Consider the following 17523-nt stretch of genomic DNA (forward strand, 5'->3'; position numbering starts at 1 on the left):
CTGCCTCGGGCATGGATGTGTGTTTTGACCCTAGGTTAGTTAGGTTTAAGTAGTTCTAAGTTCTAGGGGACTGATGACCTCAGCTGTTAAGTCCCATAGAGTTCAGAGTCATTTGAACCATTTGAATCATTCTTTAAATCTATGTAGAGTTCATACATGATCCTTATGTTCTCTCAAGCGTCACTTATTTTGATTCTGTAGAGAAGTTACATTCATTCTTCTCGTACTCTACTTATAGATGCGAATTACTTGTAGAAAAACGGGAAGAAGTTTGAAATGATTGTTTGATACCCATCAGAGAGCCCATTATAACTTAGTAAAAGTCATAATAGAAAATGTGGAAACGATTGTGAGCACTTTGTAAAATGTACAAGATTCCTCCAATGCAAACCTTGATATCAGATCTGCAGCAGGCTGTGGCCGGCCGTTGTGGCCGTGCGGTTCTAGGCACTTCAGTCTGGAACCGCGTGACCGCTACGGTCGCAGGTTCGAATCCTGCCTCTGGCATGGATGTGTGTGATGTCCTTAGGTTAGTTAGGTTTAAGTAGTTCTAAGTTCTAGGGGACTGATGACCATAGATGTTAAGTCCCATAGTGCTCAGAGCCATTTGCAGCAGGCTGCAGATAATTCTTCACTGATATAATGTCCACTTATTTCCTCCCTCACTCTCCTTTCGATGTGGTCTATGCTTTTGGTCCACCCCTCCTTTCCCTTACACAAAACATGTAAGTCCATTATCCGATGCCATGTGAATCATCCATCTCCGTTCCATTTTATGCAACCTACTCCTGTTGGCTTCTAGAACTCCGTTCTACATCTTGAACTTGCACATCCTCTATAGTTGCTCTAGACTGCTCATTATCCAAGTGTTGCGGCGCCGTATACATGGATATTGATACACCATTTTCACCAGGATATAGTGTCATTAGCTATGGCACATGGTTATTTGAGCCTGCATAACCCTTCTCCAGTTTTATGTGACATCGGTAACATTAGGTTTCTCTTTTCTTTTTTACTTTCCTATAAACGCTTAACTAGGGATACATATTATTTATTTCTTAATTTACTTACGCATCTGGGATACAGGGACAGGTTTATGTTTTGGATTGTCAATATTTAAACCTACATATGACATACATTCTTAATTAAACGTATTCATAGAGTTGGCCACGATGGTTGAGGGGTTACCTCACTACTGTTACGCAGTTCCTCTTATTCTTATGTTACTTGCTTCATAATCTAATAGCCGTAAATCTAATATAATTTTATACGTAAATTACGTCGCAGAAACCAAATTATTTATCACCAGTTCAACCACTATTTTAGTTTTCCCTAGCAGTAGTTCTTCCAGGAAATTAATATCAAATTACATACCTTTTTACCATGTGTACATTATTGAAACCCTTCTCTCGACCTGTAGACGGATCTCTCAAAAATAAGGCGTTTTAATGTAGAATGTTTGTTCTTCAACTTAATTTGACTGTAAGTCTCTCCAGCTCAGAGACTGGAATCATGAGATTCACCGCATCTTTAGTGGCCTTGTGTGCGTTCAACACGAAATAACATGTCCACCGTAGGGATTTTGGCAGTAGAATATCTCAAGTCTTTATTTCTGGTCATTCTGTTTAACAGTTCTCCGCTTACTAGTAAATAAATCACATCTGTAGAGCCTATAATGCTTGATACAGTACGTGTAATTCTTTTTGAACAGTCCCAACATTTAGCCAGTGACTTAGAAACAACCAATAAAACACGTTGGGTTTACTCCTCCCTCTGATCTAAATTTTGTAAATTGCTTGGAAAAACTTGTTTCCGTTTCCCAGCTGCAGGTCCTCAATTATCTTTCCTGAAAGGCTGTTACTGCCCATTAGCTCATTTAGCTCTTCTTTCGTTTCCGAGACCTAGTCCCAGATTTTCCGGGATTACTCTCCATTCCTATCTGACAGTGCTGCATACTGTGTTGTATTGACAGTCGACTTGATTTCTTTTACACTTCCTAGTCTGTTAAGTCAGTTACTCGATCTTCCAAACTAGCAAATGTGAAACCAGTAGTAATCGTTAAATCCTATCCTTTTGTTTTTTATCATACAGTCAGACTGGACTGTGAGTCTGAGATTTGTTGCTTTACTGTTTTAAATTACTCTTCAGTAAACTCTTGCAATTTCTTTACGTTATAATTTACCTCACGAAACTGTTTCTTTCTGTTTATGTACCTCGTCATGTAACTCCCCAGTTAACGAAATTGTTGCAGTTTGCAACTCTGCATTAACATTTATTCCTTTTTCTTCCTGTCGAGATTTCGTAATATGTCTCTCTCAGCTTGTTTTCGTCTCGCTGATGTTAGTACACAATTGTTTCCTTAAGCGTAAGTTTGACTTTTGCCAGTTAATGTTTCGTGCCTTAAAACAGCTATGTTCTTACTCAAGTGTAACCACTCAGGAACAGCTGCCATTGCTCTGGTAATTGCTGGCATACGCTAATAAACTCAGTATCACAAGACTACTATCTCAGTACCGCAAGAGCTTGGCATCTACCTAACGAAAGAAATTCTGGTCACTCGAAACTGTTGTGATCCCACTAGCACACACACACACACACACACACACACACACACACACACACACACACACACACACACCATAAATACACCCGCACCCCAAAAAGAAGGAACTGGTTCCTATAAAGCTCACCGAAGACCGAGAACAGCGTTCGACCCTCGAGACGTCGTCGAGCAGTTGATTCACTAAATGAGGAGGACAGCATTGCCGACGATTAGTCGTGTCCGACTGCTGGAATCAGCGGCACTATCGACACAGTTGTAGTCGACTGTAAATACGTTGACGCTGGGCTGGCTGCCGAGGAGACGATAGAAGCTTACAGCCGATTCGCGTGTTGTTCTACCCACTCGTGGGCTTAGTTGCTTCTTTAATGGAGACACTGTAGAGAGATTCAGCAATTCCCCTTCAAGATACTTACGTTTTACAGAATTTGTTAATTGGCAGCGCAAATAATAGTTTATACACTGCCACAAAACCAAGTTGTTGCGTTTGTTGTTAGGGACAATAACATCGTGTTACAACGACACTTTTCTTCTATGATCCATTGTTTGCGTTTTAAATCAAACTATATCTTTTTCTGAATTAAAGCGTTTTATTCGATGGCAAAACTCGTCCAGACGGCCTGTTTCAAACGGTGCCAGAATGGAATGTATCGCGCCTACCGTTGTCCAGGCGTCATATGGAGGTGCGCTATGTTAAAGTTTTGTGGTCGCCTTTACCTATCTGTATCAGAGTTTGAATGTATAGACTGATTTATGCAAGAATTGTCACAATACTATTCGGCCATGAAGGAAATCACCAAAACTTTCTGAATTGTTGAGACAGAATTTATGCTTGAAGTTTCTGATCACGCTCTACTTATAGTACTGGAGAATTTGGTAACAGCCTGCGATGAGTTTGATCAGGAGTAGGTGCTGCAAGAAATAGAAGGGTATCATAGGCATCTACGTGTGACTGACATGAATGTGGACGTTGCTGCCACATGGACATGCCAAGAAGCACTTAAGTGATTCATTATCTTGTACATCTCTTATAATCCCATACTTCTTCAACACTGGTGTCTCACTCGTGTTACGTGAGCTAAGTTTTTCAATACTGAAACTAATAAAAAATTATCTTCGCTCAATGATGAATCAAGAACGACTAGCTAAACTGTCCATTTTACAAGCTGAAAGAAAAGAATCAAACGAAATTGATTACAACGACCTTATTGAGAATTTCTGTAAAGTAAAGGCACGAAAATATGTACTGTAATAACGTAAAAAATAAATACTACTTTATACTAAGGTTAAAGAACTCGCAGATTTTATAATTGTTTCAGTCTTTTTCTCAGACGTAAAAGAAAATGAATTGATTAATACTTTATTATTTGTTTGCACTCTACCTGACGGTTACTGTGCTAAAGGCTGCTTCTTATCCAAAGTTTCTCACCTATATCTTTAAGTACACTACTGGCCATTAAAATTGCTACACCAAGAAGAAATGCTGATGATAAACGTGTATTGATTGGACAAATATATTATACTAGCACTGACATGTGATTACATTTTCAAGCAATTTGGGTGCATAGATCCTGGGAAATCAGTACCCAGAACAACCACCTCTGGCCGTAATAACGGCCTTGATACGCCTGGGCATTGAGTCAAACAGAGCTTGGATGGCGTGTACAGGTACAACTGCCAATGCAGCTTCAACACGATACCACAGTTCATCAGGAATATTGACTGGCACATTGTGACGAGCCAGTTGCTCGGCCACCATTGACCAGACGTTTTCAATTGGTGAGAGATCTGGAGAATGTGCTGGCCAGGGTAGCAGTCGAACATTTTCTGTATCCAGAAAGGCCCGTACAGGACCTGCAACATGCGGTCGTGCATTATCCTGCTGAAATGCAGGATTTCGCAGGAATCGAATGAAGGGTAGAGCCACGTATGGTAACACATTTGAAATGTAACGTCCACTTTTCAAATTGCCGACAATGCGAACAAGAGGTCACCGAGACGTATAACCAGTGGCATCCCATACCATCACGCCTGGTGATACGCCAGTATGGCGATGACGAATACACGCTTCCAATGTGCGTTCACCGCGATGTCGCCAAACACGGATGCGACCATCATGATGCTGTAAACAGAACCTGGATGCATCCGAAAAAATAACGTTTTGCCATTCGTACACCCAGGTTCGTCGTTGAGTACATCATCACAGGCGTTACTGTCTGTGATGCAGCGTCAAGGATAACCGCAGACATGGTCTCCGAGCTGATAGTCCATGCTGCTGCAAACGTCATCGAACTGTTCGTGCAGGTGGTTGTTGTCTTGCAAACATCCCCATCTGTTGACTCAGGGATCGAGACGTGGCTGTACGATCCATTACAGCCATGCGGATAAGATGCCTGTCATCTCGACTGCTAGTGATACGAGGCCGTTGGGCTCCAGCACGGCGTTCCGTATTACCCTCCTGAATCCACCGATTCCATATTCTGCTAACAGTCATTGTATCTCGACCAACGCGAGCAGCAATGTCGCGATACTATAAACGGAAATCGCGATAGGCTACAATCCGACCTTATCAAAGTCTGCAACGTTATGATACGCATTTCTCCTCCTTACACGAGGCATCACAACAACGTTTCACCAGGCAACGCCGGTCAACTGCTGTTTGAGTATGAAAAATCGTTTGGAAACTTTCCTCATGTCAGCACGTTGTAGGTGTCGCCACCGGCGCCAACCTTGTGTGAATGCTCTGAAAAGCTAATCATTTGCATATCACAGCATCTTCTTCCTGTCGGTTAAATTTCGCGTCTGTAGCGCGTCATTTTCGTGGTGTAGCAATTTTAATTTCCAGTAGTGTACATCTTTTATGTGATAAAGGGTCCAGAAGATGGATTTGTGAAGCGGATCTCCACACAGCACACTCGTTGTGACGAGGGCATTGTACGGGGGTAGTCTGCCAGTCAGTCAGTGATTTCTGTATAGAATTACAAGCGTTAAATCGTTGCAGATTGGAGCTTAACAGTATGTATTCATTTACTGCACAAGGATGCAGTACACTTATAAAGCTACTATATATGTTTTAGTTTGATATATATGTGTTAGTTTGGAGTGGAGAGTAACGGCACATGTACAAAGCTTATGCAGGTTACTTATTATAATATGCAACCATAATTATGGATCTCTGATCACAGATAAATTCGTGTTACGTCATTGATTTAGTTGTAGGTGACCTATGAAACAGGTGTAGCAATATAAATGATCCACTGGATAGTGTTGGTAGCTTTGATGAGCTTCTGGGATCATATCAATTTGGTATACGACGTTAGAAAAATGTAACAGAAAAGCCTGGATACAATATAATGTATTTCTCACGAACTCTGATGGTTAATTTTAGGGAACAGGCATTTAAGGTAGACTGCTACCATCATACATCATACAGACACTACCACTAAATCCACACCATGATCCATGGACAGTACCGTCCGTGGGGTGTCTTGCGCGGCTCAGCGACACGGATATAGCCGTACCGTAGGCACAACCACAATGGAGGGGTATCTGTTAAGAGGACAGACAAACTGTAAATTTAGTCGACCTATTAAGATGACAGTCCATCCATTTATAGACGTCAGTATGGTGTCTCTTTTTTATCGAGAAAACAGAAGATGTAAAATCTACTGTTAATTATCTCTCAGTAAAAACCTCCGAATTAGCCTCTAATTTTCTCATTGAAGTCGCTTCGCGAGATGTGTGAGAGAGGCTGTAATATGTTTGACCCCTTAGAAAGGGCTGCCCCTCAACTCTCTTTTGTCAGAGTATCGCTTTCCCTGCATAATCACACGAATTTTCCAATCTTTGATGTACAGCATTTGTATCCACTGATTTTGACGATTAAGAGGTGTCTCCCGGCGAGTCCCAGACACCTGCTAATTCTCTCGAAATCCCATCACGTTCCGACAGCATTATTCCATTAGGCAGAAGACTGTCTAGTACTCCACCCGTCACTGACTAGGCAGACAGTTACCACAACGAGAAAAAATAGCACACTAACGTCCAGCGAGAAATTCGCCACCGTGCGATATTCCATTTCGCGTCCAGGTATTTTTTACGATTGGTACTGCATCTAGTGATTTGTAGTCAGTGACCTAATAGGTCAGTAGCAGGTCTCTTTTGCTATTTTAGGTTCAATAGTTATATTCATCTTCAATGCTGACCAATCTTCAATCCTCTTGCAAATCATTACAGCTTACCGGTCGAACAAACCTGCTACAGGCAAAAGCTTACATGCAAATACATATTCCGCAAACCACTGCATTGTATGGACTATGGCGTAGCAGTATTATCGATTTATTTGCTCCTTTTCCAGTCACGTGCTTAATGATCGAGAAGCACAAATGTTTGTGTGCCTCTATACATAGCCTAAATCTCCTCTATGTTCGCTACGCCAGACATGGGTTTTTTAATGTCCAAGGGATTCTTACTGCTGTTCCTTTTCTGTATGAGGACTGCACAAAGAAAATCTGATACATCTGCAATCAGTTCAGCAATATGGAATATTTATCTATAAATATACCCCTGCATATTTCCGAATCTCCTTTATCGTATTCCAATTATCACTACGCTAGATATGAGATGTATAACGGTATCATAGTCTTCATTGACAGCATGGTATTTCATGAGAAATACTTCACCAGCTTTTCAGCTGGGATATACTTCCATAACACGATTCTAACAGTACCACAGTACACACACTGTACACTGAAACATTTACATTGGTGGAACAGCCTCGCACCTCCAAGCACAATTCAGAGTTACCGTAAGAGTATGGTAAGATGAGAGGTTTAATCTTAGCATTGTTCGTTTTCCTCCTACACGCTCTTCGGGAATGGACTGACCATGATACTGTATTCTATGTAGAACAGACAAATGTTCAGAGGACCTTTTTTCCTCCATTTCTGGACACTAATTCGTCTCTACAGTGTGAAGGTTTACTAATATTCTCCATGTATAAAGAAGTGTGGCCGTTTGTTTGTTTGTGATTCATACAAATCTACAGTTTATCCCAATCTTTATGAAATTTTGCTTACTTTACCTTCAAGACAAGAGGGAGATCAAAGTCTACATAATACACATAAGATTTCGTAATCTGGCTTGAAATATATATATATATATATATATATATATATATATATATATATATATAAAGACTTCTGGTGTTTCTTTTTCTTCCGTTCTTCCCAGTACTTCATCATTTTCTCGCCAGTATGGATGTTGATTTCTTATTGTAGTAGTTTTGTGTTAATTTATATGCCAATTCTAACTTTTTTATCCTTTCTTTATTTGTTGTGTTATCCTGTCCATTGTCTTGGATCCACTCCCCCAGGTATTTGAATCTGTCAACTCTTTTAATTTGTTTTTATAAACTTTTCTGTATTACGTTTGTGTTCTATACACTCGGTTTTTTCATAGGATATTTTTAGCCCAGTCTTTTCAGCAATCTCGTGTAACAGATCAGGCATAACTGTTGCGTCTGTTCGGTTTTCAGTTATCAATGCCATATCATCCGCAAAGGCTAAACATTTTACTTCAAATTTGTTCTTTCCTTGGCCCATGCTTATACCCTTTGTGCCTCTGTTTTTAAGGTGCTTTCCCATGTTTTTACTATTTTATCTAAAACCAAGTTAAAGAGAATTGGGGACAGTCCATCTCCTTGTCGAACTCCTGTTTTGATTTCGAATGGTTCAGAAATTTCGCCTTGAAACTTAATTCTTAATGTTGTATCTGTGAGCGTTTGTTCAGCAAGTCTTCTAGTGTTTTCATCTATCCCTGATCCATAAAGAATTTGGAATCGTGTTTATCTGTCAACTGAGTCGTAGGCCTTCTTGAAGTCCACGAAAGTAACTACCGTATTTTTATTTTGTATAGCTCTCGCTCTCAAAATTGTTTTTAAATTAAGAATCTGTTCTGCACATGATCTACCGTTTCTAAATGCTGCTTGATAATCTCCTATATTAGGTCCTGCTTGTTCCTCTATTCTATTCAAAAGTGCTTTAGAAAGTATTTTGCATGTCACTGGTAACAAGGATAGGCCCCTGTAGTTGTTGGTGTCTGTTCTATCTCCTTTTTTTATGGAGAGGATGGATCAATGCTTGTTTCCAGTCACTGGGTATGATTCCTTTTGTCCAAATGTCTTTAATTACTTTGTGAATTTTCTGCAATGCGGATAAGCCCCCTAGTTTCCACATTTCTGCTACTATCCTATCCTCACCTGGTGCTTTGTTATTCTTCAATGCTTTGATAATCTTATCTATTTCTTCTACTGTAGGTGGTTCCGATGGTGGATTTTCATCTTGTAGTTTTTGAAATTGTAATCTGTCTTTAGGCTCTTCACAATTTAATAGATTTTCAAAGTATTCAGCTAAAATTTGGCAGTTCTCTTCATTGCTTAAAACCATGTTTCCATTTTTATCTTAAAATGTAAACTTGGTGACCTGGAATCCTTTGTTCCTTTTGAAGTCTGAATTCATTTCTTCTGATCTGTCTTTGTCATATTTTCTTTTCACTGATCTGATGATTTTTGCTGTCTTTTTCCTTTCATCTTTAAACTCTTTCCAGTATTCATGTTTCTTATTGCTGTTCCATTTTTTTCCATGCCTTTAGTGCGTTGTCAGTTTCTTCATCACACAGCTTGTTCCACCATCTATGTCTTGGTATTCTTCGTGGTTGTCCCATTTCTTTAACTGACTCTAGCACTGTGTCTTTAATTTCTTCCCAATCATCCATTTTTCTTGTCTTTAGTATATTACAGAATTTGTCCCGATTTTGCATGAGAAATTTAGTGTTTACTCTTGGAAATCTTCTTGGTTTTGGTTTAGGTTGGTTCGTTTGGAACATGGTCTTTATTGCAGTCAGATAATGGTCTGAGTCTATGTTTAGGCCCTTCCTCACTCTGACATCCAGGGTTTCCTTGTAGTTGCGATTCGTTATTGCTACATGGTCCAACTGATATTCATCTTGATTTGGATTAGGTGATACCCACGTTTCTTTCTTTCTTGCAAGTGTCCTGAAACATGTCGACATTAGTTTTTGATTCAATTGTTTACAAAAATCTATGACTCTTTCGCCATTTCTGTTGATTCTTGCATGTGCTGGATAATCTCCAACTACTGATTTAAATTTTATTTCTCTGCCTACTTGTGCATTAAAGTAACCCACTAAAATTTTCATATGTTCTTTTGGTAATATGGATGTTTCGTGTTGCAGCATTTCCAAAAAATCTTCCACTTTGTTAACATTTGTTCTGTTATGTTAGTTGATTGGTGCATGTGCATTTATAATAGTGTAAAGTCTATTGCCTGACTTGAACGTCAGAAATGAAATTCGTTCTGATGGGGAGCTAAAATTAGTTATTGATTCCGCAAGTTGCTGTTTGACCATAAATGCGGTCCCTAACGTAGTCGTATTATTGGAATGTTTAATGGCTGGTTTTCCTTTGTAGATCCTGTATCCACTTGACTCAAATGCAGATCAGATCCATCTATTTACTTCAAAGTGCTTGAAGTTATTGAACTATATGAAATAAAATCGTCATACCTTCTGAACGGTTTGCGTCAGGTCGTCGAAACTGCACGGTTGGCAGCTTGATGGGAATTAGTATGCGCATGCGCACGCGCCTTGTTGTTCGTTTAACGACAAGCCAACTTTCATTTGGATGGGTTCGTCAATAAGCAAAATTGACGCATTTGTGGTACACGAGAATCCGCATTTCGCGATCGACAAGTCTATTCACCCTAAACGGGTGACTGTGTTGTGGGCAATGTCCAGTCACGGAATAATCGGTGCGATACTCCTTGATAGCACGGTTACTACCGAACGGTACGTGAAGATTTCGGAAGATAATTTCATCCCCATTATCCAAAGTGACCCTGATTTCGACAAGATGTGCTTCATGCAAGACGGAGATCGACCCCATCGAAGCAGGAGAGTGTTTGATGTCCTGGAGGAGCACCTTGGGGACTGCATTGTGGCTCTGGGGTACCCAGAGGTCAATGGCATGGAACTCCATTAGCCGCCATATTCTCCGGTTCTGAACACAATGTGGGACCATTGCTGAGTTGAAAACAGACTTTCAGGAGGTCACAGACAGCATCGATATTCCGACTCCTCAGCGGGTCATGCAGAACTTCGCTTTTCGTCTACATCACATCATCGCCAATGATGGCAGGCCTATAGAACATGTGATAACCTAAAACCGAATATCGGTAGTGATGTTTACATGTTGAATACAGTGTGTGCACGCCGTAGTTTGTAACTAATTTACGTTTTTTTTTTTTTCAAGTAGTTTAATAAAAGTCACCCTGTACTTCAAATCTCTAGACAGATGAAAAAATGAAGAAGATTAATGAAAATTAATTCCCTAAAAAATGAAATATATCAGGTAAATTGACTTAATGCTTATCACGAGAATAGCCTGCATCAGTAACACCCGTCTTGGAGGCGTCACCAGTTCGCAGGACGAACGAAAGCTTGAGAATTTAACAGAAAAAAGATTGCAAACTCTTATTTAGTGATTAAATGCCGGTATACCGTAGAAGATATGTTAGTCCGTGTTTCACAGTTATTTTTATTATTACAATCCACAGTGTCATACAACAGCTAAAGCAGGTCATGGACCTAGTACCTACAAAAGTAACTAAATCGTGGAACGATCAAAATGTAAAACAGAGCCCGAGATTACTCAGCTGCAACGTAAGCTGTTCGAACATTTCGATTCGTGCTCAAACACAGACCTACTTGAAACAGTGAAATTAGAGCTGAACGAGTGGAAGACGAATTCTCCAAAAACGCAATGTGATACTTACCGCAAAACGTAAAAACAGATGGCTAACCAGTCATCTTTTCATACAGGTGAAGACATAGATATTCGTCGCATTGCACTGACACCCGCTGATTCAAATACGCCCTTTACTTTACAGCGACTGCAATTCCCCATGCGGCTTGCATTCGGTACGAATATCAATAAGGCATGGAACCGGTCACATTGTGCGGCAGTTATTGAACGTCCAAAGCAACGCTGGGGACTGCAGTTAGTGTGATTATAAATCTCTGATCACTACGACAATGCCAGCATTTTGGAACTTAAACGATGGAGAAGTTAGCGCCTACGTTGGTGGTGGTATGGGCGCAACAATCGAATGTGAATGACGTTTTACAACATATAGTGGTTCTTCGATGTTAGGCAGAAGCGTAGGAACATGCCAGTTTCGTAATTGTGGAAGAAGTTTCCCAGTATAGAAAAATAATGATGGACTAGGGCACTGTTGGGCAATTGTGAAGTAACAATTATATTAACAGAAGTACTGACGACAATAAGAAAATTATATGTCTAAATCAGGAAGGCAAAAGATAGATATGCTGTATATCCCTAAAGCTGTAATTTTGATAAAACATTGTTAATTGCAAGACTGTAAAAAAAAGCAGTAACATACAGCAATACTGTTGTGGCGTAGCAAGACAGCCACGCCACGGAAGTAGCCGAAAGGCACGCGTTTAGTTCACGCAGTCAAGAGATAGGTCTGTAACAGGATACGTAATGAATGCTATAAAGAAAAGTACGTAGCTTCTGGAATACTTAACTTTAATCCATCCTTGGTACATCGCTATTGACGATATAAGTGAGACTCCATAGATACATGCAATGTTACTAATGGCGCCTTGCTAGGTTGTAGCCATGGATTTAGCTGAAGGCTATTCTAACTATCTGCTCGGCAAAGGAGCGAGGCTTCGTCAGTGTAGTCGCTAGCTACGTCGTCCGTACAACTGGGGCGAGTGCTAGTCCGTATCTCGAGACCTGCCTTGTGGTGGCGCTCGGTCTGCGATCACACAGTGGCGACACGCGGGTCCGACATGTACTAATGGACCGCGGCCGATTTAAAACTACCACCTAGCAAGTGTGGTGTCTGGCGGTGACACCACAAATACACTAGCTCAAGTTGCCATGTAATCCACAGATGACGACTGGATCACATCTGTATTACACATCCGATATAATATAGTACTTAGCTGACACAGACAGATTAGTGGTGTTAGATGTGCTGCACTTTGGTCTGTTGGAGTACTGACTATTCTTCATGTTTTAATGCCCTGTTAATACATAGTGATTAAATGAGCATTCAACACTAAGTCTTGCATTTGAGGAGAGGTATTTGTTTGAGCGAACTCCAGCTGCAAACTGGAAAATCTAAGTTGCAAGTATCTACCGAACAGTGGAGAAAAGGTACTCAATGATTCTCTGGAGGGACAGGCTGCAGCTCAAATCGCTACAATAGTCACGGAAAGTAAACGAGAAAGCCATCTGCCATAATTGGAACTTCAGTTCCAATAGTTAACTGCAGTTGTTTAACTGGCGTAAGTGGGTTCGATGTCCAAGTTCATTTCTGTGAAACATGACGTCAGTGTAAAAATACCATTTCTTCTCATAGAGATGGAGAATGTGAGAGTGAGAGGAATACTGGGTCAGGGAGATTTAAAAATCCTACTACATAAGAAAATATGTATCTGTATGTGTAAGAGCAGTAATAAAATTATTACGTGCTAAGACTAACGAATGTGTAAGAGCAGTAATAAAATTATTACGTGCTAAGACTAACGAATGCAACCTACATTACAGGGGCCCGCCAGTCTCTCACTGCAGTGTTCAGCATAGTGGACGACAAGGAGGGTATGTTTCCATTGCTGGCGTGTGGGGCGACCTGTTTAGACATGTATCCAGTGGTAGCCCTCAGCTGACTAACCCGTCCTTGACATGCTATCAGAATCATTCCACGCTTCATTTATGACGCTGTGGTTGTCTCCTGCATCACCATAGTGCAAATCTGCAGTAGTAGTTACCAGGCATAGCTTTGAGGCTGTCTCTGATGCAGTGAGCATGGTTGTGGCTGTGGCAGTGGCAAGTTGGGTATTTGCTGTGTGTGTGGCAGTGGCCCACAGGAGAGTCTGTCCTGAATTTTGTTTGTTTATGATAAAGGCGTCGTTCTTATTCCTGTTCCAGCCCAGTGGGAGTGGTAACAGCACAAGTTTGCGAAATTTCTTACACATGGTACGTCAGTGTAATTTGGCAGTGTCTTGTGTGTTATTGTGTGTTATGGTGTGGTATACTTGGTAAATAGCAGGAGTGTACTTGTTTACATAACGCAATGTGAAAATGGTTAAACGTGAAACCATGGAATATCACTGTCATTTGTACATAGGAAGAATGCATTTTTAAAAATAATGCACTGTAGCGACTGTTTAACATTACAAGTCCTCTAGTTATGATACTCTGAGTTTGTCTTTGGATGACGACATTGAAACGTATTTACAAGTGGGTTTTTGGAATACTGGGAGAAAATCGACAAGGTTTCAGCAAAAATTGTAAGACATTTCCGCAAAATTGTAACAAATTTACCTCAGAATTGTAAATAACAATGGCATGTGGTGTTAGATTGGAGTTCTTGTTGAATATTCCATTGGGCACAATACTCTACTGGAAACTGTCACTGAATTGGCCTAGTGCAGTGACAGAGTGGGTGGGGACATTAAAAGTAAGTGGAAGAGGCTAAGGTGGCCCGTTTGGGTCATAAATTATCAAAAGGGTACCATGGGTATACACTCCTGGAAATGGAAAAAAGAACACATTGACACCGGTGTGTCAGTCCCACCATACTTGCTCCGGACACTGCGAGAGGGCTGTACAAGCAATGATCACACGCACGGCACAGCGGACACACCAGGAACCGCGGTGTTGGCCGTCGAATGGCGCTAGCTGCGCAGCATTTGTGCACCGCCGCCGTCAGTGTCAGCCAGTTTGCCGTGGCATACGGAGCTCCATCGCAGTCTTTAACACTGGTAGCATGCCGCGACAGCGTGGACGTGAACCGTATGTGCAGTTGACGGACTTTGAGCGAGGCCGTATAGTGGGCATGCGGGAGGCCGGGTGGACGTACCGCCGAATTGCTCAACACGTGGGGCGTGAGGTCTCCACAGTACATCGATGTTGTCGCCAGTGGTCGGCGGAAGGTGCACGTGCCCGTCGACCTGGGACCGGACCGCAGCGACGCACGGATGCACGCCAAGACCGTAGGATCCTACGCAGTGCCGTAGGGGACCGCACCGCCACTTCCCAGCAAATTAGGGACACTGTTGCTCCTGGGGTATCGGCGAGGACCATTCGCAACCGTCTCCATGAAGCTGGGCTACGGTCCCGCACACCGTTAGGCCGTCTTCCGCTCACGCCCCAACATCGTGCAGCCCGCCTCCAGTGGTGTCGCGACAGGCGTGAATGGAGGGACGAATGGAGACGTGTCGTCTTCAGCGATGAGAGTCGCTTCTGCCTTGGTGCCAATGATGGTCGTATGCGTGTTTGGCGCCGTGCAGGTGAGCGCCACAATCAGGACTGCATACGACCGAGGCACACAGGGCCAACACCCGGCATCATGGTGTGGGGAGCGATCTCCTACACTGGCCGTACACCACTGGTGATCGTCGAGGGGACACTGAATAGTGCACGGTACATCCAAACCGTCATCGAACCCATCGTTCTACCATTCCTAGACCGGCAAGGGAACTTTCTGTTCCAACAGGACAATGCACGTCCGCATGTATCCCGTGCCACCCAACGTGCACTAGAAGGTGTAAGTCAACTACCCTGGCCAGCAAGATCTCCGGATCTGTCCCCCATTGAGCATGTTTGGGACTGGATGAAGCGTCGTCTCACGCGGTCTGCACGTCCAGCACGAACGCTGGTCCAACTGAGGCGCCAGGTGGAAATGGCATGGCAAGCCGTTCCACAGGACTACATCCAGCATCTCTACGATCGTCTCCATGGGAGAATAGCAACCTGCATTGCTGCGAAAGGTGGATATACACTGTACTAGTGCCGACATTGTACATGCTCTGTTGCCTGTGTCTATGTGCCTGTGGTTCTGTCAGTGTGATCATGTGATGTATCTGACCCCAGGAATGTGTCAATAAAGTTTCCCCTTCCTGGGACAATGAATTCACGGTGTTCTTATTTCAATTTCCAGGAGTGTACATCTGGTGCCCATTTTGGATCTAAAAACGCAGTAATAAAGATAATACAAATCATAAATTGGACAAGAGTAGCATAAATGTGGAGACAGCCATATTATGATAGTGGTGAACATTTTGTGTAATAAATTATAGCAATTAAGGTGAGGTTGTAAGTATCTGGTGGCCATTTTATCTGCATATGGGCCACAGCCAAATGACCAGTTTATTTACTTAAGGGTCATAATGAGCGAGGCCAAGTGTCAGTTTGTTTGTGTAAGGAGAACAATAGTCCCATTGTCCTGAAAGTCGCTCTTCCTCCCTACTGTGGTATATGTGTGTGGCTTTGTTTATCAGTACTAAAGTCATTTTCGACGGTTAAAGGTGTAAGATAGCGCTGTATAACATAAGTGGGAGAGCTAGCCTGAAGGATATTCCAGATAAGCATTCACCTCATGGAATTGTACTTACTCCACCTTTATTTAAAGTTCAAATTGATGGGCACCCATTGCTTGAACATCCTGAATTTCATTTATGATCATGCCCTTTTAATTAATAGACAGGATAATTGTACTGTAAGTGAGGACCAGCAACGAATCACTGAAGGAGAAATCATTTCCCGAAAAATTCATCCAAATCTCAAATTTGTACTCTGTGTATTAACAATCAGAAAACAATCAGGTAAACCAGACATCACATGGAAAGGACTCTCTCATAGACATTGGCCAAGCCGAAAGTACAGGGTTATTACAAATGATTGAAGCGATTTCACAGCTCTACAATAACTTTATTATTTGAGATATTTTCACAATGCTTTGCACACACATACAAAAACTCAAAAAGTTTTCTTAGGCATTCACAAATGTTCGATATGTGCCCCTTTAGTGATTCGGCAGACATCAAGCCGATAATCAAGTTCCTCCCACACTCGGCGCAGCATGTCCCCATCAATGATTTCGAAACCATCGTTGATGCGAGCTCGCAGTTCTGGCACGTTTCTTGGTAGAGGAGGTTTAAACACTGAATCTTTCACATTACCCCACAGAAAGAAATCGCATGGGGTTAAGTTGGGAGAGCGTGGAGGCCATGACATGAATTGCTGATCATGATCTCCACCACGACCGATCCATTGGTTTTCCAATTTCCTGTTTATGAAATGCCGAACATCACGATGGAAGTGCGGTGGAGCACCATCCTGTTGAAAGATGAAGTCGGCGCTGTCGTTCTCCAGTTGTGGCATGAGCCAATTTTCCAGCATGTCCAGATACACATGTCCTGTAACGTTTTTTTCGCAGAAGAAAAAGGGGCCGTAAACTTTAAACCACGAGATTGCACAAAACACGTTAACTTTTGGTGAATTGCGAATTTGCTGCACGAATGCGTGAGGATTCTCTACCGCCCAGATTTGCACATTGTGTCTGTTCACTTCACCATTACGAAAAAATGTTGCTTCATCACTGAAAACAAGTTTCGCACTGAACGCATCCTCTTCCATGAGCTGTTGCAACCGCGCCAAAAATTCAAAGCGTTTGACTTTGTCATCGGGTGTCAGGGCTTGTAGCAATTGTAAACGGTAAGGCTTCTGCTTTAGCCTTTTCCGTAAGATTTTCCAAACCGTCGGCTGTGGTACGTTTAGCTCCCTGCTTGCTTTATTCGTCGACTTCCGCGGGCTACGCGTGAAACTTGGCCGCACGCGTTCAACCGTTTCTTCGCTCACTGCAGGTCGACCCGTTGATTTCCCCTTACAGAGGCATCCAGAAGCTTTAAACTGCGCATACCATCGAAGAATGGAGTTAGCAGTTGGTGGATCTTTGTTGAACTTCGTCCTGAAGTGTCGTTGCACTGTTATGACTGACTGATGTGAGTGCATTTCAAGCACGACATACGCTTTCTCGGCTCCTGACGCCATTTTGTCTCACTGCGCT

This window comes from Schistocerca serialis, chromosome 3, assembly GCF_023864345.2.
Source record: "Schistocerca serialis cubense isolate TAMUIC-IGC-003099 chromosome 3, iqSchSeri2.2, whole genome shotgun sequence".
Taxonomy (NCBI): domain Eukaryota; kingdom Metazoa; phylum Arthropoda; class Insecta; order Orthoptera; family Acrididae; genus Schistocerca; species Schistocerca serialis.